The sequence below is a fragment of the Macaca mulatta genome, chromosome 14 (genome assembly GCF_049350105.2).
Source record: "Macaca mulatta isolate MMU2019108-1 chromosome 14, T2T-MMU8v2.0, whole genome shotgun sequence".
NCBI classification, from domain to species: domain Eukaryota; kingdom Metazoa; phylum Chordata; class Mammalia; order Primates; family Cercopithecidae; genus Macaca; species Macaca mulatta.
The window spans coordinates 28,157,570-28,183,190 of record NC_133419.1 but is presented as its reverse complement, the minus strand read 5'-3'; positions in this window follow the sequence as shown (position 1 = coordinate 28,183,190).

Sequence of the window (25,621 nt, the reverse complement as noted above, 5' to 3'; positions counted from 1 at the left end):
TTCTTTTTTCCCAGAGAGCTGATTTACCGAAACACTATTGAACTCAGTATTGACATCATAAACGTTACATCAAAATTATTTCATTTCAAAAATTATTACAAAAATTTATTTTTATATTTGTAATATTTTATAATAATTTATTCTAAAAAGTATTTTAAAGTGGGCTGATTTTCAAGATTTGGCAATTGTTTATTAGAGGAAAATCTCTTCTTAATGCGAAGGAGAGATATTTGTATGTTTGTTTTGCTTTTAATATGTTTTCTCTTTCAAATGAATTCTTATAAGGATAGAGATTACTTCCTGGAACTATAATGAAGCAGGAAGAAAGGGCATAATAGGGCATAAGTTCTGAAGAAAAATAATCCTATATTTTATTCTTAAAAATGAATTCCTGCATGATATTTATTATATAAGTAGGTGTCCTATTTAGATATTGAAGTTTAAAACCAGCCCCGGGGAATTAGCCTTGTAACATGAGTCAGCTTGTATTCTGTCTCCCTGGAGGTAACAGCCCAGGGATTCTCTGGCATTGGCACTGTTGGCCCTGTATTTAAGAAATCAGTGCTCTGTGTTTGAGAAAAATCTAGTCAATTAACTGAGTTCTTTTGCTTTAACAAACCCTGAGGCTTGGTAAATTCCTAAAAATAATTTTTTATATTTATTCTCTCAAGTCCTCATTGTGGGCCGAGAAAATAGAAAGAGGTGGGAGGGGAGGTGGGCAGGTAGAGAAAGAGCTGGAGATGGGACATGAGTTGGTGAGTGGTGTCTTTCATATTTGCAGTTACTTATTATTAGCAATGGGCTCTGGATTAGTTTCCTATGGTTGCTGTAAGAAATTACCACAGACTTTGTGGCTTAAAACAACATACATGTATTCTCTTAAAATGGGAAAGGTCAGAGATTCAAAATCAGTTTCACTGGGCTGAAGTCAAGGTGTCAGTAGGACTATCCTCTCTCTGGAGCCTCTAGAGGAAAATCCACTTCCTTCCTTCTTCTGGCTTCAGAGCCGCCTACCTTGGTTCATGGCTCTTTTCTCTGTCTTCAAAGCTATTAGTGTAACATCTTTCTTCAGTCTTCACATTGCCTTCTGTCTTTATAGTCAAATCTCCCCTCGCCTCCCTTTTACAAGTAAATTTGTGACTCCATTTAAGAACCACCCAGATAAGCCAGGATATTCTCCCCATCTCAGGATCCTCAACTTAATTACATTTGCAAAGTCTGTTTTCACATATAAAGTAACATTCACAGGTTCCCGGAGTTAGGATCTTGATGTCTTTGGGAATCAATATTCAGCCTACTGCAGGCCTTTCAGAGGATGAGCAGGTAGCATGATGCTCCCTTGGGGAACTTTGAAATGTGTAGGAATTGCCCATGAAACTGTCCCCTTTGGAGAAGACTAGCTTGCATTAACACTTTGATTATCTTCACCACATCTGTCTACCTATATCACCAGCAGAAAATAGAAGACAGTAAAATTTTCTGTTTTAATTAATGTGTTACACCATAGTGAGAGCAGGCATATTTCTTTTTCTATGTGAAACAACACCAGGAGCAGACAGGAAAAAAAATATTAGTTGCTTCTTATAAGAAATACTTGCTCCTAGAAGATACGAATTTGAATGAAGTATAATAATGTACTTACCATATCTCCCTCAGAAACTTCACCTGCATGAGCTCATCAATCAAAGCTATTATGTTGTCATCCCTGCACACCAATTTTCTTCCTTGGATGGCTCATTGAAAAATCGTGTAGCCACACACTAAAAGCCAATTAGTACCATTTCCTAAGTTCTTTATTGTGAGACATGTCTAAGACTCTATCAAATAAGTTTCTTAATTAAATAATTAAATTTACCAAACCAGACATGGAGAAAGCAGCCAATAAGCTTGCAAGGAACAGGCGTCTGTGTGTAGGGAAGGAAACAGCTTAGACTATACAGTATCCTGGACCAAGTTTTCCCCAAGTTTAGCAGTCAGTAAGTTAGTCCTCTCTGCTGAGGAGGACAGCAAGGAGTGAAGGAGGAAGCCTGCAAATGTTACAGGAGTTTAAGCCTCCTCGGAAACAAGAAGACAGAAATAAAAGACTCCTCCCTGATAGAGGTATTATGTCTCTTCCACAGTATGGATCTTAGGGATAACTCTGGGGTATTTGAAAATTTAAATATTAAATTAAAAAATGCCAAGAATGGTGCTGTGAGCTTCAAAATGACCCTTCCTTCCTTCCTTCCTTTCCTTTTTCTCTTGCTTGCTTTCATCTTTCTTCTCTTCCTTCTTCGCCTTCTCCTTCTTTTTTCCTGTCCCTCTGTTTCTCCCTTCCTACCTCCATCCCTGACTTCTTTTCTTCCTTTTTTTCTTTCTTTTCTGTGGTCACTAGGTGACCTGAAATTTTTGGTTAAAGAATGGAGAAACTGGGAACTAATTTTGTCTTTCTACCATTTTTGTTTCTCCTTAGAAACTATAAAGATGTTTTAGATTTATTTACCTTACATAATTTATTATTTCTACTCATCCAAACTTGGCAAAGTAAAAAATGCTTATTGGGCATTTTATTATCTTTGACTATATTTGTCAATATACTTATATTCATCAAAATATTAACCAGTTACAGCTGATAAGCATCATTGGTGACAGTTTTGAAATTCTTAAAGATCAAATAATGAGACAATAATTTTAATGAGTGTTACAATAATTTTAATAATTTACAATTTGACGATTTTCCATTGAGCACTCTCAATACAGTGTATAGGATACAGCACATGTAATTAGGCACCATAATCCACACATTGATCCTCTTGGCTAACAGAGTTTCCACAGCTTGAGGAATCTGGTCCCTTTATCTGAAAAATAGTGACATAACCTCTCATTTCACCTTGAAATAAACCAAACCTCCTCTGTTCTCAAGCTTTTATGGTACTCATTGGATGAATTGTTAATTAAATTTCTTGATCATATTGACTTTATTATTTTATTGAGTATTTTTAAATCCATTTATCAATCAGAGTATCTCCTAGTTATAGAAAATTCAGAAAATACGAAACACCATAAAGAAGAAAACAAATTACTACATCTCACCTTACATGAAATAGCCTTTATCAAAGGTCACTGTAACAAATTGGGATCCTCCTTTATACAGATACATTTTGCATTTAACTTTTTCTTTCATTTTTTATTATATGATGATTGCTTTCCCATGCCATTTCCCCAAAAAATTACTTTATAATTATATTTCAAATAACGTATCAAAATATAACATCAAATTTTATTATTGCACTTCAATTAATTCAATTTTTTCTTTTATAATGATATGAAATAAATTCATAGATAAATCCTCAGCCTTCTGATTATTTTATAATACGTTTTAAGAAGTGAAATTACTAAGTCAAGGCATTTTATATTTTCATTAAAACATTTAGAACATCATATGGTTAATGCATGTAAATTATAAGAAACTGGAAATGTACATAAATAAATTTTAAAAGATAAATTGCCATAAAACCAGAGATATGTACTACAAATCTTTTTAATATTCTGTGCTTTTCCATGCTGTCCAAAAATTAAATAGTGATGTACCTGTTTTTTTTTTTAACATGTATCGTGAACAAGTTCATGTCAGTGTAGGGTCCTTTCCAATATCATTTTCAAATGCGGTGATTCTTTTGTAATTTTGTAAGATTTTTATTCTTTTAAATTGTGAAGGTATGTTTTTTGGCTCAGAAGGTGGTACATCTTAGTGAATGTTCCATGTGAGCTTGGAAAGAATGAGTAGTCTGCTACTGTTGGGTAAAGTATTCTATAAATGCCAATTAGATCAAGATGATTTGATGTTGTTCAGTTCAAGTATGTTCTCACTGATTTTATGCCTGTTGAATCTATCAATTTCTGAAAAAAAGGGTGTTGTCTCTAACTGTAATATTGAATTTGTCTACTTCCCTTTGTGGCTGTATCAGCTGAGCCCACATATGTGGATACTTTGTTGTTAGGTGCATGCATTTTAGAGATTATTATGTCTTTTGTAGAATTGACCCCTTTATCATTATGAAATGTCCTCTTTCTCCCTGAAAATTTTCTTTATTTTAATGTCTGCTGTGTTGAAAATTAGTGTAGCTACTAAAACTTTATTTTGATTAGTGTTAGTATGGTATGTCTTTTTTAATTCCTTTACTTTTTCTCAAATGTACATTTTTAAATTGAGGTGAAATTCACATACACGTAATCTTTTTCAAGTGAACAATTGAGTGGCATTGAATACATTCAAAATGTTGTGCAACCACCACCTCAATCTAGTTCCAAATGTTATCATCACCTCAGAAGGAAATCCCATATCCATTAAGCATTTACTCCTCCATTCTCCCTTCTTCTCAGCCCCCAGAAACCACCAATGTTTTCTGTCTCTGGATTTACCTATTTGGGAAGGTCCAGTGTAGTTCTCCTTGTTCCTCTATAGGTGAAGTGCTTTTTTTTTCCTCTGGCTTATTTCAAAAATTTTCTTTCAGTTTTAGCTTTTCTGAAATTTGAATATGACAAGCTTAGGTGTAATTTTTTTTCTTGGTATTTATCTTCTTTGGCATTTGCTGAGCTTCCTGTATCTTTGCTTGGTGTCTGTCACCAATTTTAGAAAATTCCCAACCATTGTTACTTCAAATATTTCTTCTGTATCTCTTTTTTTCATCTCTAGTGTTCAAATTAGCATATATTACTCCATTTTAAATTGTCTTATGGTTTGTGAATGTTCTGTTCTGTTTCATTCTTTTTTTCTCTTTGCATGTCAGTTTGGGAAGTTTCTATTGCTATATCTTCAGGCTCACTAATTCTTTCTTTGGCCATGTCCAGCCTACTGATGAGCCCATCAAAGGCATTCTTCATTTGTGTTACAGTGTTTTTTATTTCAGGTATTTCCTTTTGATTATTTCTTAAGAGTTTTTATCTCTTTGCATATATTACCTATTTGTCTTGTATGTTTTCCTTTAGAGCCCTTAACATATAAATCATTGTGTTTTAAAGTTGTCTGTTTCTTAACTTTTTAAGTCTCCCTTTAGGTAAGATGGAAATGCTAGAAGGGCCTGGAGTTGGATAATATCCCATTTCCTAGATAATAAATGAGTTTTATAAGCCATCTTTTCCCTTAGAGAGTAGGCATTTCTTATGGTAAATGCTCTGGGTGTATTTCAGAATTATTATGTTCTTCTCATGTCATCAAAACAAGGTTTTTTTTTTTTTTTTTTTTTTTTTTTTTTTTCAGTCTTTACTGTGAGAAAGTCCTGTAGTGTCCCTGGAGGTAAAATCCATAAATATATGAGTACCACGTAAGACTATCCCCTAGGAATTCTTATTCTCAAGGTAGTCTATACTCAACCTCTAGCAATTGGTCAAATTACCTTTTAAGTATTCCTACTAGTTTATAGCTACAGTGGCTTCTGCTCCAAGTAAGTTTATCTTGGCTGTGATCTCTATATTCACTTTTTTCTCCAGATTTAGGGGTGGCAGTTTGCCCTGTGACTTTAATTCTTTGATGGGTCTAACAAAAACCATAGATTTTCAACTTGTTCAGTCTTTATTGTCTTAAAGATGTGGGCGTGATAACTTCTAAGTTTTTATGTATTACAACTAAACCTAAAAGTCTCTCATAACTTTTGTTTAACCAATAGCTTCTAATTGCATATGGTTTTTACAATGTTTCACTATCAAAAGACATTGACAATTTCTTTCTATTTCTCGCTTCCTTCATTCACTCATTCTCTAGAATAACAATTTTGTCTCTTCTCCTGCCTTCTGGAATCTTCAGCATCTTATATCCCTCCTTTTTCTCAGCCAATGACATTTGCTTCTGTTTTACTGAGAAAACTGAAGTAATCAGGAAAGATCTTTCATAAGCTTTCATCACAACTTTGAACCAACTGCCTGTTTTGGCACATATTAGTTTCTTCACATTACCATAGATACATTTTCTATCCTCTTCTCTATGGATCAGCTATCCTCTTTCATGGAAACCCTTTTCCTTTCTTACTTAGTCAAGGGTGTAGCACAAGAAATTTGTCCTAATCCTTCTGCAACTCCTCTCCTGAATCATTAATTTTTTACTATTTTCAGAATTATTTTCATCAGTACAAAAGCAGCTAATATTTTCTACATTCTGTAAAATAAAAAGACATTCCTCCAAACAAAATAAATTCCTCCTTTTTCTCCTGCCCACATTCTTTGTTATCTTTGAGAAAAAGTCATTGACAACATTTTCTTCTCAATCTTTCCAATTCCCTCTCTTCCCATTGTTTCTAAAACACACTTAAATCTTATTTTTGCCTTTAGCATTTTACTAAAATGGCTGTTGTCCCTCTGACAGTGATAGGGTGAATTATTTGCTCATGATTTGTTCTCCTTTCATTTTTCTTGGCATGGCTCACCACCCTACTGGTGTTGGTCTTGGCTAAGTGGTTTACTTTGGTCAATGAAATGTGGAAGAATGGACAATGTGCCAGTTTTGAGCCAAGGTAAGTTTCTCCTAGCCTTCTTGAGGTATGAAGAAGGCATACTGTTGGTAGCCATAGCTCCTTCAGCTCCTTTAATCCTGTCCCAGGACTATAATGTATGAAGTAGACCTAAACTAGACCTCATATGTGGCTTATGAGAATGCTTTTCTTAGTTAATCTTTTACGTATCTTCATACCCACTGTCTATTTCCAGCCATTGAATCCTGTGATAATTTACTTGGTGTCTGTGGATAACAATAGACCTGCCTCTATAATATAATTATCTAATTTGCATATGCTAGCTTTTCTTAGAACTTATTTGAAATCACTTTTGGGAATATGATGGGAAGATATGTAAAACTGAGTTTTACCTTTATCTTTAAAAGTTTTCTTATATAAGAAAAAGAAATATCCTTCTGGAATTGTATATATTTCTTCTCAGTTCGTTCAATAAAAATTTCGAATATTTGGTTCGTCTGACATTTTCCTTGCGGTTTGTTAAGTGATAAATGAGCCAGAAACTATTCCTCATTAAGTTATCTAAGTGAGAACAGCAGAGACACTGAAGCTTCTCTTAAATAGGGCAGTAAATGCTGGGTGGGGTATTGGGAGAGAAGTGGTCAAATTCTAATTATTCCATTGACTGGCTATGTGACTTTACAATGGTTAATTTACCTTGCTTCACCTTGGTTTCCTTAAAGATAAAACAAATAATTTAACTTGATAAAATTTAGTTGAACTCTTAAGTTTTATCAATAGTAAAACATACTTTTCATTAAAATAGAGATGGACAAGTACTGCAAACTGCCTAGGATGAAAAGGATATTAAGAAGTTTATAGAGTGAGAAAAATTGACACTTCACATTGTGAAGAGAGGAAAGAAATGGCATCAAATGAGATAGTTACTGTAAAAAGAGTCCATTGAAACAAGAACATATGGAGGATAATGTCTGCCATATTCAAATTAGTGCCAGATTTTTGTGGTTTGTTGGATGCTTTTCTATAGACTTTAGAAGGAAAAAGAATACAGCTGCGAAAACTCCCCTCTTCACCTTGGCTGAGGCATTCTTCAAGACAGCAGATGGTTATAAGTTTCAAGCCATGAATCATTGTCAAGGGATCTCCTCAAGCTGCCTGTAGCAAGAAGAGTTGACAAGCCTCAAAGGGTAATATTTTTATTACTATGGGTGTCAGTCACATCAATGCCCTTGCTGCTGGGATCAGACTTATTGTTAATAAAGCTCTACGACTTGGAAACAAAATAGCAAAAATCAGCAAATTATTTCTACTTGCTGTCTAATAGATGTTTCAAGGCTTTAGTATTCCTCTAATACTCATCAGTGAAAGTAAGACAGGAACCATGTCTTTCACTTTATTTATTTTTGTCTGATTTCAAAGCAGACTCTGGATGAACATTTTATATATTTTGGTGGCTTGATTAGCTATTTTTTGAAAGCCATTATTGTTAATATTATCTTGCTGGTTGTGGTATGTGGTCTTCATTTGCTATTCTGTTAAAATATGCAGAGTTTGATTTTGATTTGGTTCATACAATATTATTGTAATGTATTTCAGTCATTTTAGTTACTTTTAAAGTCACTTTTACTAGCTTTGGGGAATTTATGCCAAGAATACCTTGGCTAGTTCTTATTGAATTTAATGATTAGAATTTACCTCAGTGATCATTTTTAACCTTTCAAACAGAAAAAAATGTCTTTGGCCATTGGGTTTTAAAACCAGAAATCTGATAAAGAAAAAAGTGACCCAAATTGGTATTTCTTTAATAATAGGGAGAAGTCAATATTTGATGAATTCCAAATGGCTGTTGTAGTCAGTGAAAATGGCTATTTCAGAAAGAGCACCCACTTTCTACTTTTTTGGAATTCAGTAGGGGAGATAGATTCAGGATGAGTGTTTTGAAGAGCATAACTTTTTCAGATATGAAGGGGGGGTGGTCAGGTGCAAAGGGCAGGGGATTTGAGTCAGTCAGACCTGCTCTGTCTCTTCAAGTTGTGTGACCAGTTACAAATGTCTCTCAATCACTTTCCTCCACTGTAAAATGGGGAAAATAATATGTACCTCACTACATTGCAATGTTGTAAGAAGGAAAGACAAGTTGCTAGAGACTTTGATTTTAATTTGGCATGTGGTGGGCACTCATAAATGGTGACCATTGTTAGGATTTTCTCATTGTACTGTTGTCTAATTCAGTTGTTGTCATTTTAGTGGCTAAATAATGTACCCTAAGAAAAATAATGCCCCTCACCTGCCACATACAGAAAAAAAAGTCAGAGTCGGATGAGGTATTTAGAAAACAGTTTACTAGTCCTGGCTCTGTCATTATCGAATTTTATGACTCTGAGAAGCTTCACTTATCGATCTATACCTCAGTGTTAGGTATAAAATGAAGATAGTTAAATAAGATTAGCTCTCTGAACCATGTTTTAGAGAACACTGATATTATTCTTATATTATTCCTAGAATTAAAAACTTCCATGTTCAAATAAATTTAGAAAAATATCTGGACATATTACAGCCCTCTTGGAAATTTTCCTTGCTCATCACCATATTAAAATATAGTTTAAAAGGATTTTGGTAAAGAAATATATTGAACTTGGTGTAACCCAGTTTCTCATACACTTGACAAGAGCATTCCTTATTCTTGGAAAACTCATCTTGCTAAACCCTTTCATGTAACTAGATTCGGAAATGCTGTATTAGATGTTTCTTATGGTCCCTATGAATTATTTTGTGACTCTGCAAATAAGTAGTTTTCCTGAAGGAACAATGTTTGGTTATGGTTTATGAAGCGTATTATTTCAAAAATTCATTGTATATGAAAGAAATAATTTCTTATTAGACCATTAGAGGGACATTTTAAAATTATGGATAAGTGTATGAGTGAAATTATAATAGTTCTTATATAGATGATATGTATTTACAGAGGAATATGTTCTAATTGTCCGTATTTTCCTTCAGGCTGTGAATTCAATTTACCTTGATAACATTTACCAATTTATTGTATATTCTCAAATAATATAGAAATTATTGTTTCTGAAAAATATGTAGACATAAAAGCCCACACAGTAACATAGTATATATGTACATAAAACATATGGAATGTACACGTTAGTGCTAGAGGGTTTAAATTTATTCGCTGTTATGGCACCATTGCTTTTTCTCTAATTTATACCACATGTTCCTTCTTTATTTAGCTTTTAATTCTGTAGAGAGTTTGGGAATATAAATTGTGTGAAGGATGTGAAATATATGCCTCCCAATTGGGTGTTTGGCATCCTTACTTTGATATTTGCTAGAATAATTTTCATCTGCCATTTTTTAAAATAATGATAGAAATCTTTCCTTGGGCTTATGAATCTAGTGCATGTGTGGAAGAATTCTTATGTGGTCTCTTACTGCTTCTCTTAGAAGAAGAATACATCCGCGAGGAAGACAGGAGTTATAACTGCCAAGACAAACACAGGTTTCCCACAGCTTGTGTGTCTCTTGGAGATCTACAGCCTGGGTGTCGCTGTTATTCCTTCCTGACAATGTAGGCTACCTGATTATTGTCAGGCTTTAGGTTGTCTTTATAGATGTAATAATCGCCCTTCTTCCCCACACTTCCTGATAATCTTGGTACAATAGGGAAAAGGAAAGTGACCAGTTATGGTGTAATTACTGTGGCTCCTCCATCCTCTCACTTCCTAGCGCTAATCAGTTATTCAATTATTTCAGTTATACCTCATCCAAATTTCTCAAATACGTCCATGAATTTGATTCTTAGCTCTATCACTTACTAGCTCTGTGACTTTGGTCAAATTCCCTAACTTCTTTTTGTCTCATTTCCTCTTCCATAAAAGGCACTGGTTATGTAAATGTTAGGGGGAGGCAGGGTTGTGGTTATTGAGAGCAATTCAGTAAGATATTTCATTCAAATGCTTAGTGTAAAAGCTGGCACAAGAGGGTTACTCTTGAAATATATGCTTCCTTCATTACTGTTATTGTTAGTTCAGGTTTTCATTATTTGTTGGATTTTTAACCACTCTCTCTGACTCAAAATATCTTCTTCTCTTCTCCTAATCCATTCTCCATAATACTTTCAGAATGATCCTTTAAAATTGCAGATCAAATGTTACAAAACGTTCCCTGTTTAAAGACCCATAATAGTTTCCAATTCTCTGTCAGATGGAGTCCAGACTGTACAGCATGACTAACTGTGCCCTCCTGGACTTCCTGTCCAACACCATTCTCCAGCCAGGACTGAAACACTTGCAGTTACATTTTTGTACCTCCTTATCTTTGCATATGCTTTTCCTGCTGTCTCAAATATGTAGGAAACTGTGTTCTGCCTCTGCCCCTCACAGCTGCAACACTCTGTCCTTTAAGTCCCAGCTGTCGGATCGCTGAGTAGCATTCATTATTCCTCTGTGCCACAGCCATCTGTATCTGATGTCCACCTCTTACTATGCTGTGTTACAGTTGTCTGTGTTCCTCTGTCTGTCTCACTCAGTCTCTCTCTCTCGGTCTCTCTCTCTCTCTCTCTCTCTCTCTCTCTCACACACACACACACACACACACACACACACACACACACACAGAGAGAGAGAGAGAAACACACAAATAAGACTGTGCTCCAAAGGGGAGGGCAATGACTCTGATTCACTTCTCTGCCCTAGTACTAGGGATGATACTTGATAAATGCCTGTTGAATGACTGAATGAGTGAGAGTCATCGTGAAATATAGCATGCCTTCCCTCCTGAACTCCTAAACAACATTAGTGCCATAAAACACCTTATACTTGGCACAGAGTCGATATTCAATAAATAACTTTGAACAAACTAATGTGTTTATATCCCTACATATAATGTCAAGTAAAGAAAATTAGAATCACTTAACCAAAAGTATCAGATGTTATAATATTACTGAGTTAAACACAAAAAGAGTTGAAAATAGAATGAAGTAACTTTTTACTCTTGAGTTATTCTTTTTTTCCATATTTCTCTGATTTTTTTAGATATTATAATTTAGGAGTCATAATTCATAATTACTTAAATATATGAAGTGTACTTGCCATTCTTTGAAAAGGTTAGTGCTATCATAGGATGTGTAAATCTTCTTTTATGAAAAAGATGACAAGCAAAATTATGACTCAGTCAAGGTTTTATAAAACATTGACTTGGATGTGCTTGCTTTTGAAGTAATTTTAGTTTAATCCCTCATCAGAGATTCAATCCTTATTTATGTACAATTATCAAGCTGATAATACTTAGTGTCATTGATGAATGGTCCCATGGAAATAAGGTCAAATTTAGAATTTTCTTCTCTTTAGAATCACTGAATATTTTACATCCCGCATTACTGTTTTATAGACTTTCAATGACTAGATAAATAGGTCCCTAGGTTTTACATTTATGAAGATATAAATAAATGAGCATAGATGTTCCCAGATTGCCTAGAGATAGATGAGAGATGTAAGTGGAGATAGAGCCACAGGAAATCTAGAAGCAGAGTAGCCTGTCCACCCACAACGAGTACTGGTGGTAAAAGAACAAATCAACCTTCATCAAGTCTCAACTTTTGACTTTGTTAGATGGGACCAAATCTTACATTTTAAAAGTGGAAAAAAAAATCTGTTTTTCTGGATAGTTTGCCATAATTTTCCCAAACTGTGTGTTTTTCCCAGTCTTCAACTCTGCAGTTTACACACCCAATCCCTAAGACTGCCCTTCTCTCCCAGTGTTACTGTTTTTCAGGTAATCTTTTGAGGCTTTTTAAACCTGAGACCATCTGTAACGGGATATTCTATTATACAACACTCTGAGGAGTCGACTATCACCCAAGGGCTCTTTTGGTTAATGTAACACTATGTTCCCGAGACACTGGATAACAGGAACTGCTGATTGCAGCAAAGGTCCGCCCTAGCAAAACTAGAAAATGATCAGGAGGGATTTGTGAAATCCCATCAGCATGTGGTTGACTGCCTTTTTATACCATTTACAGGAACTGGCAGAGAAAATATGGGCAATAGAATACTGGACTAACAGACAACTTAGGTGGAGAAATAATTTCAGGAGGGTACGGAGTGTTGGAAAGAGCTTGAGTTTTGGTGTCAAATACACCTGGGTTGGGTTCCCAGGCCTTGGGCAAAGTTACTAACCACGCTGAGTTCCTGTTTCCTCTCTCCTCTATAAAATTGGGTAAGATGTTGTAACAAATACTGCGGGGACTTCACCCGTATCCCTTGGATCACTGTACTCATAATGGATGCGAGAATGTGGGAGGTCAGGTTTCTTGTTCCGGTGGGGACACATCTAAGACTCCCCTGTGAGTCAGGCTGAAGCAGCTCTGAGGAACTTTCCTGAGACCATGTTCATGGTTGGCTGCTTCCATAGCCATGCCTTGTTTCCTCTGCTCCCTCACTGGTTTCTCAGAGCAATTCCGTAGTGAATTATTTTCATACAAATCCTCATCACATGTTGCAGTTCTGGGGAATCTGACCTAAGCAGATGTCTATCTACTGCCTGATGAGGATTAAATATAGTAGGTTTACAATTTAGAATATAAAGGACAAAATAAGCTGATTATGACTCCCTTATTTAGTCTGAGTGACGTTTTTTTCCTTTTTTGCCTTGTTTTATTCTGCCTAACTCTATGCATATTCACCTTTTGGACATTCAAATTCCAATTCCCTAATTTTGTATACTTTTTAAGTGAGAAGATTGATTTCCACTTGCAAACCATAGAGGTGAGCATATTTTTCTCTGCTGATGACTATTTGTTGGTCTGAACCATCTTGCTAGTCAATATGTAGAAGAAAATGAATTCAGTTCTAGATATTAATTACTGCTTCAACTTAGTGGCCATATTTCATGGTGTCAGGTGGTTAAGAATAGGTTTTGATGTCAGAGCTTGATATGAACTCATATACTTTCAGAGTCCTGTAATATGAGGATGCCTTTAAAGGTTATAATGTTGTAATCAAGTGAGAGCTTACAACAGGGCCTTCCATGTAGTTAGTGCTGAACAAATGATAGCATTTTGTTATTTTTGTTACTATTATTGTATGTTCCATTTCAAGATTCCAACAATAGACTCATACTTTCACATTTTTACTAGATTCTTCCAGATATGCTTCTTTTCCTTTATGAAAATTCATACTCTATCCCATGTATTTAGTGACTTTCTGCCAAAGGAAAGTTTGGGAAGCTCACAAACATTTTTCCAGGTCCCTGAGGTCTTGTTTAGTGAGTTATTGTTTTAAAGAACACATCAAAAAAAAATTTTTCACTTGTAATGGCAAATATAATAGTAATTCAGTTAAACCAGAATTCTGCAGATGGCACTTCTGGATTATGTTTTATTAAAAAAATGATTATCTGAGTTATGGTTTTTCACTTGATGTTTTGTAGATCTGGACTAACAGTTGTAAAATTATAGATCACATTGTCAATGAATATTGATAATTTTCTCTTGAAAATTTTAAGACCATAATAGATAATTCTCTTTATAGAATAGTTTAGATTAATTATTGCTTAAAGGCAGGGAATTGACTGAAAATACTTTTTATAATTTCTTGTTCTGTTATTCTAAATTTATCACAGTGACATTTCCAGTAATCCTGAGGTAGGGATATTCAAATTTTTTCTTGCATCTTTAATATTCAACTGTGACTTTTAATTACCTCTCTCTACCTCTCCATTTTAAAACATATCAATTTTTCTTTTATAAAAGATAATGATTGAATATACCCAATTTTCTTAAAAATATGAGCTTGTAATTCAAGCACAGTTTATATGTTTCCTTGGGAAAACTTTTCATGTAAATAATTTTTATTCACTTCTGGGCTTCCAGAGTTTTCTCTTTTCCCTTCTGCTATGAGAAAAAGTGCTCTTGGGTTAGATTCCCGGGTATCACAGGAGCACAGGTTAAAATGCCTTTAAATGCATGTTGTCTCCCTAGACCTCTGGGTGAGCATACCTACTGAGTTATCAGCAGGGACCTGCTTGGCCGAAGTTTTTCAGGGCTTCTCTAGAGCATTTTTTCCATACGTGTTTCCTCCACAGGGGCCTAACAAACACAGCAGAGGCAGACAGTTGTTAGCTATGGTGAATATTTTTTTTGTCAGTTGACATTTCAATGTCTTCCTTTCTAGGACTGTGCATTATGCCTGCCTTATGTTAAGGACCCCCAGAGGCAATAGATTGTCTGTCCATATGTCTCTGTGTGTGTATATACATACATATGTATGTATATATACACACACACACACACACACATTTATAATCCAACCTGTTATTCTAAATTTATCTAAATTGGTTAATTATATTACATATATTGTATATGTATTATCTATTTTATATAATGGATATTATTTATACATATATTATGCATATGTGTATAATACATATAATTATGCATATGTATACATGATATATACTATATATTATATAGTATACATATGTGTATATATAAAATACATGCACATATAAAATATATAAATATAAATAAATTTAGGTAAATATGTATTACATATATATTACATATATATAATTTGCTTGAATAACTTAAGTGGTCATAACACAAGCTTCTAAAACTCATTAGTGTTGTGAATTTTGGGAGAAGAGAAAAAAAAATCAGTGAACTGAGACACTCCTTGTTACGTGTACTTCAGCTTTAATATCATAAACAGTAATTACAGTTCCTACTTGACGTGGTTGTTTTGAAAACTCAATTCTTAGATATTGGTGGCACCTTTAATATGCAAGTTTCTAGATGTTTGGGTAGATTGGTGAACAATGTAGCCAAAGATCCATGCTTTGGTGAAACATATTTTAGGGGTGGAGGAAAAAAATAATAAGATTGTTATAGAAATACATTGCTGTGTAATAAATTCTCCTGAAACAATGTTGTGGCTTAAAATAATGACATTCAAAAAGACAGGTTCAAAAAGACAAATAATGAGAAGAATTTTGAGAAAGATTATATATCGCTAACAGGCATATAACATGATCCAGTCACTTTGGAAAACAGCTTAGAGTTTCTTATAACGTGGAATATCAATTACCGCACAACACAGACATTTCACTCCTAGGTATCTACCAAAGATAAATGAAGATACCTATCCAAAAAGAGATGTGTATATTAACACTCAAAGGAGCATCATTTGTAGCAGTCAGAGGGAAAACAATTCAAATGTTCATCAATTGATGAACAGATAAAAGAAATGTGGTGTATCCATAAAATGCAATGCTTCTCAGCATAAAAAGCAATGAAGTACTAATAAGTGCTACAACATGCATGAGCCTCATAAGCATTAAGCTTAGAGATAGAAGCTAAATACAAAGACAGCATAGTGTACAATTTTATTTACTTGAAATGTCTACAAAATGCAAATCTATAGATAGAAGTCAGCAGTTGCCTGAGGCTGGGGGCAGTGTTTGCGGTGGGGAATGGGAAGTGACTGCAAATAGGGATGAGAGATCTTTTTGGTGTGTTGGAAATGTTCTAAAACTGGACTGTGGTGATGGTTTCACAAGTCTGTAAATTTACTAAAATTCATTTAATCATACTTTAAAAACAAATTAGAAACCCATAATATTGATTTGATTCAGGAATCTAGAATTCAGGCAGGATTTGGCAAGGAGAATGATGTTCTACTTGGCATCACTTGGGACAGCTTGAAAACTGGGGTTAGAATAATCTGGGCATCTCCCTGACTCTGCATACTCTACATATCTCTCTGTTCTGTCTTGTAAGCATGATGATTTCAGGGTAGCTGGGTTTAGGGATCCCAAGTTGCCTGTCCCAAGACAAAGAAAGAGAATGAGAAACTGTGTCACCTCTTATGATCTTCCTTCAGGAGGCTTTCCATTGCATTCTACCTATTAAATAGTCAAGTAGTGTATACATAGACTGGAATGTTAATCAGCTTTGAGGAAGAAGGAAATCCTGTCATATGTAGCAATGTGAATGAACCTTAAGGACATTGTGTGAAGTGAATTAAGCCAGTCACAGAAGGACAAATACTGAATGATTCCATTTATATATGGTATCTAAATAATCAAACTCATAAAAGCATAGAGTAGATAGTAGTTGCCAGGGACTAGGGGGAGGGAGAAAAGGAGAGTCACTCTTCAACAAGGTTACAATCTCAGGTATGATGGATGAGTAATCCCAGAGATCTGCTGTACATCATGCCTGTAGTTAACAACACTGCATTGGACCCTTAAAACTTCGTTAAGAGGGTAGACCTCATGTTAAATGTTTTCACCACAGTAAGAAACAAACAAACAAAAAATTGAGTAATTTTAGATACTTTTTATCCAGACATCCATTTAGATACTTGGTTTCTATAGTGAAAGCAAAAGAGCCCTAAATCCTTCTTCCTTGGAGTTTACATTCTGTTTGGGGGAGCAAATAAAAAATTGTAAGTATAACGGAAAAAAGTACAAGTGGGTTCTGAGTCCTCTCCATCACCCAGCAAGAGTTGTCAATAAAAGACAACAATTTAATTGTCCAGTGTGGGTTTGGGAAAGTAGTTGAAGCCAACTTAAAAGAAAACTTCCAGTTGTCAGCAGGTTTGAACATGGCCTTTCATGGTAACAAGCATTATTTTTTTTAATTAATTAATTTATTTATTTAGAGACGGAGTCTCACTTTGTCACCCAGGCACGATCTCTGCTCACTGCAACCTCCACCTCCCAGATTCAAGTGATTCTCCTTCCTCAGCCTCCCGGGTACCTGGAATTACAGGCATGATCACCATTTGTGCCCGGCTAATTTGTGTATTTTTGTAGACACAGGGTTTCACCATGTTCACTGTTCTGCTTATGGTCAGAATATATATTATACTTCTTCAAGGTCAAGCTCAACTGTTGTTCTTTCTGAAGCTTCTTTTGGGTTCTCTATGTTGAAAATTTCTCTGAATTCCTAAGGCAGTCTCCAGGTTCTTATTTTATCCTCTTGCATCCCTTGACTCAATTTTAAACTCAATAGTAATGGACCTTCTCTTGATGCTGACAGTGGTGCTTTAGATGGACTTGGCACTCAATAATATTTGAATTAAAATGAAAGAAATGCAATACTTATTTTGTTAGAAAATATTTTCAGGTCTCGTTGTAGTAACTTAGGTTTCTACAATGGTTAGCTGAACTTTAAAGAGTTGTGGAACAGGGAAGTTGAACTGAACAACTGTATTAGCTAGCTGCTTTAAATATTTCATGTGTACGGAAAAAAGAGGCAATATGTTCAATCAAAAACTAAATTGGGGTGCTGATTAACCAAATGTTCCTAATTCAGTAATTGAGAACTAGACATTTTTATATATTTCTGCTTATATTAGGTTGGTGCAAAAGTAATTGTGATTTTTGTCATTACTTTTGCACCAACCCAATAGAATATGAATTCTCATCTCGTGGTTTGAGTGTTCAAAGTTTTATTCTGTGGATCAGTAACAATTCACTGATAATGTTATTTCAACTCGCTAGTAGTTTATTCATTTTTAAAATTAATTAGTGAGTCCGTTATACCTGTGGACTTTCATTCTGAACTACTCATTACTGTCTGTCATATCAAATAATAAAGTTCATGCAACCCCAAAATAACTCAATCATTTGAAATTCCAAGCTGCCTACATCCCGAAACAGAGTATGAGACACATGTAGATGTCTGCCTAGCGCTTTCTTTAGGTTTGAAAGCAAACTCACTGTATGTGGAAAGAGATGGGTCTGATCTGTGTATTTTTTCCTATGGATAAGGTACAGCCCTCGTTTAAAATTTACTTAAGGAATTAGATAAGTAGATAGATAAATACATAGCTAGAAATGCACAGATTTCTCTTAATTTGCAAGGTAACTGTGTTTTCCCTCATTAAAGTGAATTAGAAGATTTTAGAGACTTTTAAAGATTTTCAACAGGGGAAATAGTAGAAATCAAATAATTCAGAAGGAGGAATGCCAGCCAGGGAAATGTATTAAACACGGTGCATAAAGTGAGACCTCCTCCCCACCCACAACACAATAGATGGACATAATTATAGATACATTCAAATTAATATAATCTATATTATGACATATCTCTGGAAAAAGATTTTCACTATTGAGTTAATCTGATGCTACTGTAAACTTTAGTGGTTAATTCAGGTTGTAAAATCCTTCTATATTGTTCTGCATAGAATTCTACAGTACATTTCCAGCACACAATGAGTTCATGTAAAGTATTTATTGACTTCTCATTCTACTTTCCAGTTCACAATTTACTTCTGCTTTTATTATGTTTCTCTGGACATTTTATAGATTGTTAATTACCAATCCTTTGAATATCAAAAACAGTATACTTATGACAATAAGTGGAAATTACTACCTATTTTGTAGAAGAAAATGTCTTTAACTGACTTCTAAAAAAACTACTAAAGTTCTCGTACTGTGGGCCAGACATTATGCTGAATGTTGGAGATATAAAGAGGAAAAAAGAGATTTGATTATTACTTTTAAGGAACTCATTAATTCTATGCATACCACACTGTTCCATCAGGATGAGTCTATTTTATGGGGTCTGTTAAAACAATGTAATTTTTTTTTGATCCTATAACCATCTCCAGGCCAGCCCAGGAAGTCTTCTAATTTCTACTGAAATGACCGTTGGTGAACTTATGGATTATCTGACACAGATATTCATCAGTTAACCAGGAGATAAGCTTAAAGTCAGTTACTCTTAGGTGAGGCTATAGCCAGTTTAAATAAAAGACATGAAAGCATTAGTTCCATTTTAACCTTTTTGTCCTTCTTGCATGAACCTGCCTGGTGGCATTGTCTTGAAAGGACATTCCTTAGCACTGGAGTGATTGGTCAGGATCTGTCAGACTCCTAGGGAGAGCAATCATGTACCAAGCCTGCATTCACTGGTTTTCCTTTATATTCCATGTTAAAAGTTCAACGGCTTTAAATGAATTTCTCCTTTGTTTTGTTGCTGTGGTGCTGAACAACTTGAAACTATAATTGGGATCCATGGAAACCAAAGTTTTGTTCGATCCAGATAAATGCCAGAAAACATTTATTCTTGTATTGAAAAGCACTGACATCTTATATTTTCAATTCAGTAGGTTATAGCTTGACTGAAGAATGAAAGGGATTAGAAATGCCTAATTACCAAAATGTAAATCATTCCTTCTTTCCAATTCTGTATATTGCTCAGGCAAAACAAATGATCCTTCAAATATTTCTAACATTCCTGACATTATCATTAAAATTATTTATGATTGTTACCCAGCATTGGAAGTGAGGCAAGCTTTAAATTAAGTGTCTTGATTGCTAAATGGAGTTATTTCACGATTGCATAAAATTCAGCAAGAAATACAAGGCATAAATAGGTAAATATTGAATTATTTTACAACTACAATTAGAAGGTAAGTAAAGACACAACGCAATGGCAGAATCATTAAGTTAAATTCACCTATGACTTTAGCACTCATGTCGTGACATTAGGGAAAGATTTGCACTCTAGGTATGATTGCATATCATTGAAGAAGTTGTCCTTTTCTCCTAAATGTCATTACCATAATTTTTCTTTACATGATATTCAGCAGTCGAAATCCATAATTTTTTTCACATTCAGCCTTGAGAGATTTTTCTGGTCATTACTGCTTTAAAGGAGATAGCAAGAAGGAAATGCATTCTTCAAAAGTCTTTATATTTTCTTGAATGTATTATTGAGTTGATGTATTAACACCTTGATCTGAGTAGCCAGATAACCATCTGTTATTAATTTCTTGACATGCATACCTTATTCCAAAATATATTTGGAGTTCCTAGCAATAATGAAGTATTAAAGACCAGTTAAGTAAATAGAAACTATTTAGAAAATATTTAGTGTGAAGAGAAGACTGTATTAGAAAACTTTTAACTTTTCCTAAAAGTTTGCCAGAATTGAAAAATATGATGAGATGAATTAAAATGTATCTAGCAAGGGGCAGCCAGCAGACTCTAAGATGACCTCCCCTTGAGCATAGCCTGGACTAATGACTTGCTTTAAGCAACAGACTACAACAAAGGCGATGATGAGATGTCATTTCTGTAATTTTGCTACAGAAAATTGTCACTTCCGTTTCTGTGGCTAGCAGGCCTTCTCTCTCTTGCTGGATTTGATAAAGTAAATTGCCATGTTGGAGAGGCTCACATGGCAAGAACCTTAGAGCAGACTCCAGTCAATATCCAATATGGAACTGAGGCCCTCAGTACAATAAACTTTAAGGAACAGGATTCTGCCAAGCAACCAGGAATACAAACTTTGAAGGATTCCCTTCAAATCCAGTTGAGCCTTCAGGTGAGGCATCAACCCTGGCCAGCCCCTGAATTGCACCTTCATGAAAAACCATGAAGCAGAGGAGATCATGAAGCTAAGCAGTAGCTGGATGTATGACCACAGACACTGAAAGATAAAAAATGTATGTCATTTTAATTCACTGATTTTGTGATAATTTACGTAGCACTAGATAATAAATACAAAAGTTAAAATTTGTTCTGAAACCAGCATTTCTTATAGATCTATATACAGGAATTCCTGTACAACATGATGTCTTTGCCAACAAATTAGTAGGAGTTACAGAAATGTGATTTAGTGAATATTTTCTATGGATCTTATATGAAAACTAGGTTCATAAAACTGTAATTTAACCCAACAAAGTCTTTAAAAATTGTGAGGAGAGGGAGGATAAAAAAGTCGAGATAATAAAGCCAGTGAAGTTTATTATCTCACAAGCTGATCTAATGTAATGATGGAATTAGAACAACCTAGAAGAGTGAGCAGCTATTATGTCCTTTAGGTTGACTCTCTCTAAAATGAGATATGTCAAATGAGCTCTTTGCAAATGTTGGGCTGTAGTAAATTCTTGGCTAGATCCTCTCAGGAGAGCTGTAGTGCAGACGTTCTGTGTTGTCAGTTAAAGTGACATCCACATGCTTTATATGGATGTGTGGCGTGCAGGCAGAAAGAATAACATTTCTCATTTGAAAATTCAGAAACCTGACTCATACTCTGATCTCAATAGAGGGCCATTCAATTCTCATTTGGAGGAAGGGCTGCCCAGGTGTCTGTGGGTAGAATTTTTTTTTCTAAAAAAATTTTTGAATTTGCTCAAGTATTTGGCTGAAGACTCTTGAGATCCTGGATATCTACATCATTTGTTTGGAGGAAGAAGTTTTAGCCTGAATAAAATATTAAGGGTAGTCATTAACCAATTAGTTAAAGGCTCTAAATGGATCTCAGTTTATATCATTCATGACATCTGCTTTTGATGTACTTCAGCCAGGTGTCCATGCCAGGATATGTTAGCTGTAAAATGCAGCCTCAAAGAATGGAATAAGATTTGCTACACAGAGGTGTTTAGAGCTCAAGGCTGTATTTCTGCATTTGAAGGACTACTATTTTAACATTTGATTTATATATTTTTTTCTTGAATGGAAGCCACAAAATTAATTTAAGAAATAAATAATTTTTTGCTAAGTCATTTCCTTTTGAAGCAGTACATTGCCATGGCCAAAAGGGCTGGCTCTGGAGTCAGACTTTCTGTGCTTGATTCATACTTAGTCACACATTTGCTGTGTGAGCCTGGCTGAGTTACTTGACTTCTCTGTGCCTTTTTCTCCTCTGTGAAATGCTGGTAAGAATACTTGTTTCAGGGTCGATTGTGGGGAGTAAATAAGTTAATACATGCAATGTCTTGTACCATGCACACACTAAGCCTTCCATAATTGTAAAATATTAAATAATTAGCTCATTGATGTTGTTATTCTTTCTGATCACAAATCTATTAGAAGTTCCCTTATTAAGGCTACTCACAATTTGTTATAATAAAGCCATGTCAGTAGAGGAGCACAAGATCTTTTCCTTTGCAATAGGAGGAAAATCCTCTTCCACAGAGGTGCAGAGCTACACCAAGTTGAACTGTAGTTTTCCTATAGGGGCTCAAGACAGTGTCTGGCTGTCAAAGTGTATGAGCAGTAGATCTGTGATACTCATCGGGACTGTCCGCCAATACTCTGGTTCTCCTTCTCCTAGGCACATGGCTGAATTGCACCTCCCTACCCCTTTGAACCTGGTATGACCATGAGATTTGTCCTTACACAGCTTTCCTGGGTTTCCTTTTCTTTTCCCTCCTATGTTCCAGCAGTATTTTCAGTGATGGAGCCTCCACCAGCCTGCCTCATAGAATAAGGAAGAGGTTGAGCAAAGTTTGCACTTTGTCCTTAAGAAAATGAGGAATCCATGAACAGATTTGGAACAATCAGTCATGGCTCTGCATATAAGATGAACAAAAATGAAGAAAGACAGGAAGATGTTTAGTACAAGATTATTCTAATATTCAAGGGGATGCTAAAAAAGGTATGAGCAATGATGGAGACAGTGTGATGAAACAGAAGCAAAATTTGTGAGATAAGATGGAATTAAAAATGATTTGAGGTTTAACAATGAGAGCCATTGAGTTTGGTTGTCCAGTCTCATAGTTTTAGATGGTATCAGAGGCCAAGCATGCATTGACCTCACTTTCAAGCAAAAGTTTTACCACCTAAATTTCTGTAGCAAACTTCTCCAGGTGTTTTAGTTGGTTCCTCTGAATAACTAGCTTCTGAAAAATACCAGTTAATTACAAATACTAACTGTGTGTCAGATTTTTTATGTTCCATTATATTACTAATGTTCTTAAAGTTTTTTTTGCTTGTTCTGATGACTAAATAGTAACATCTGCAATTTTACAGTAAGTTTGCGTTTTTCAAATTTGTATATATTTCCACTTCTTATGTGCACAGTGAATTTTTGGGGCAGCTGATTTATCTAAAAAGTTGTCATTTTTTTCAAAAGCCAGGTATGTCTTTCTTCAAGGCTAATTTATTTTAGCTAAAAATCCTGCCTTTGTGAGAATTTGGAAGATACATTGCCTGTTTAGTTTCTGTTGGTTTGTGTGTGTAAAGTGGCAAGCATGCCAGCTAACCCTGCAGATTCAGAAGGATATTCTGTGTTTTATTGGACATTCGGTATCATTTTAGTCTAATCTTTCCAATGACAATGTGTTCAGAAGTCACATGGAATAGTTAAGTACTTAGAAAAGATGAGACTCTTATTTGCATCAAGCTTTTACAACTGAAACCACTTTTTAAAAAATATCATATTACAAAGGATATAAAATTGTCTTACAACACATCTTTTTCTGAGATTTAAGTCTAGTGAATAAACTCAGTGAATATTCTTACTGAAATTATTACTATTCATTAACACAATGTCTCGAACTACCATATACGTATGCACCATCAAAGGCGAACAACAGTTAGTTGATCTTCAAGACAATTACTTCAGAAGAAAACAAGGAAGAAAAACAGTAGAAGAAAGCGTAGCAAATTACCTTTACAAAATAATTGTTTTGAAGGAAATAGGTGAATGGGTGACTGGTTAGCCAACATTAGTATGATTCTTTGTTGTTTTGCAACAGACATTGACAATTGATCTAGCTAGGGAAGTCTATTTTAACAGGGAAATCTTCAGTGAAAATGAGTCAAGTGATACTATCTAGGAAATACAGTTTATAAGAAGAAGCCTAGAAAAAATTTAAGATAGTCATATCAACTTGATATAACTCAGTAGAATTTTACAGGACTAGGAAAGAAATGTGTTGACATAGGAATCCTTGAACGTTATTTTGTATTATTTATTTATTCATTCATTAGTTTGTATATTGTCATATTCATGAAATGCTGTCTTTTTAAAAGAGATTTCAGCCATTGCCAGTTCTTCATTCAGACTTTAAAAATGTGATGATGAGGTTTAATTAAGAAACATCTGCATCAGTGTGATCATTTAAAAATTCAACTTTGTAATCTTTATCTGATAAGGCCAAACTACATGGTTATTCCTGAAGCTGTAGTTTTTCTAACCTGTAGGAATTTTCAGAGGGAAAATAAAGGTTAATAAAATCATGGATAATAATTTTTTAGCATAATTTTCTCCTTTTTCATTATTTTTGTTTGTTTGGCTCTTAATAAGTTCTCCTATAAATGAGTTATTATGGAAATAAATAACTGTGGGTGAAGGGGCAACATCTTGTCATAGAATAAAAACTGGTTACGTTTCCAATAAGGAGTACCTTCTGTTTGAATAAAGGAAGGTTAATGGGAAGATGCCCTGGGATTGAGATCGGAAGCAGTGATGCTTGTTGTATGTATCAGTAACTTTAAAGAAGATGCTGGACTATAATGAGCTCTGCAAAGAATTGAGACCTGAACTCTTGGAAATTCAGTCCGTGATTTCTTGTGCAAACGTGTCAGCTCACCCCTATTTTCCTCTACTTGGAAAAAAATGTCCTATTTCATATCTGTTTGCCTCAATTTTAACTGCTGCAACAGTATTGCTTATAGAGAGTTGCCATCTACTTCTCTTAGACACAGAAGGACCTTAAACATCAGATAAAAATATCGTATCTGTTATCAAGTATGGGAACCTGAAGAGTCACTTTCCTATGACCAAGTTTTGGAAGGAGCCCTGTCAACCTCTAATATTTTAAGGCTGCGGGGGGAAGATGATCAGGGATGAGATTTAAGATTCTTTCACTAATCAAAGTCTCTCTCTTTCTCTCTCTGTCTCTCTTTCTCTCTATCTGTCTCTTTCTCTCTCTCTCACTCTCTTTCTCTCTCTCTCCCCCCCCCGTACCACTTCATAGGCTTTTGTTGCATTGGGGAATGGGTTGATATAGCTGCAACAGAAATAAGAATATTATATAGAGCTTCTTTTGATTATGAACATCCAAATGCAAACACACAATAACATTGTCCAGGTGATGTCTAATTTCACTGAACTTTTCAAATATTGCTGTGGGTAGTCAGGAAAGATCAATTAGTAATTTATGTGCATGAGGTCCTGTATATGATGCTGTTATCAAGATTAATCATTTGAGTGTTCCAGATAACCAGTCATAGCCAGCATCTTGTTGGAGCAACCTGGTGCAGGTGGGATAGTTGGGGTGTATGTCTGTATACGTGTGTATACATGTTTTTGTTGGAGGTGACAGAGATGTGAAACAGCAGGTATGGAAACCCATAGGACTGAAGTGAGAGGCAAGTGGGTGGGATGAAACCAAAGGAGTCATAGAGTTGTGTTTGTAAAGCTAAAA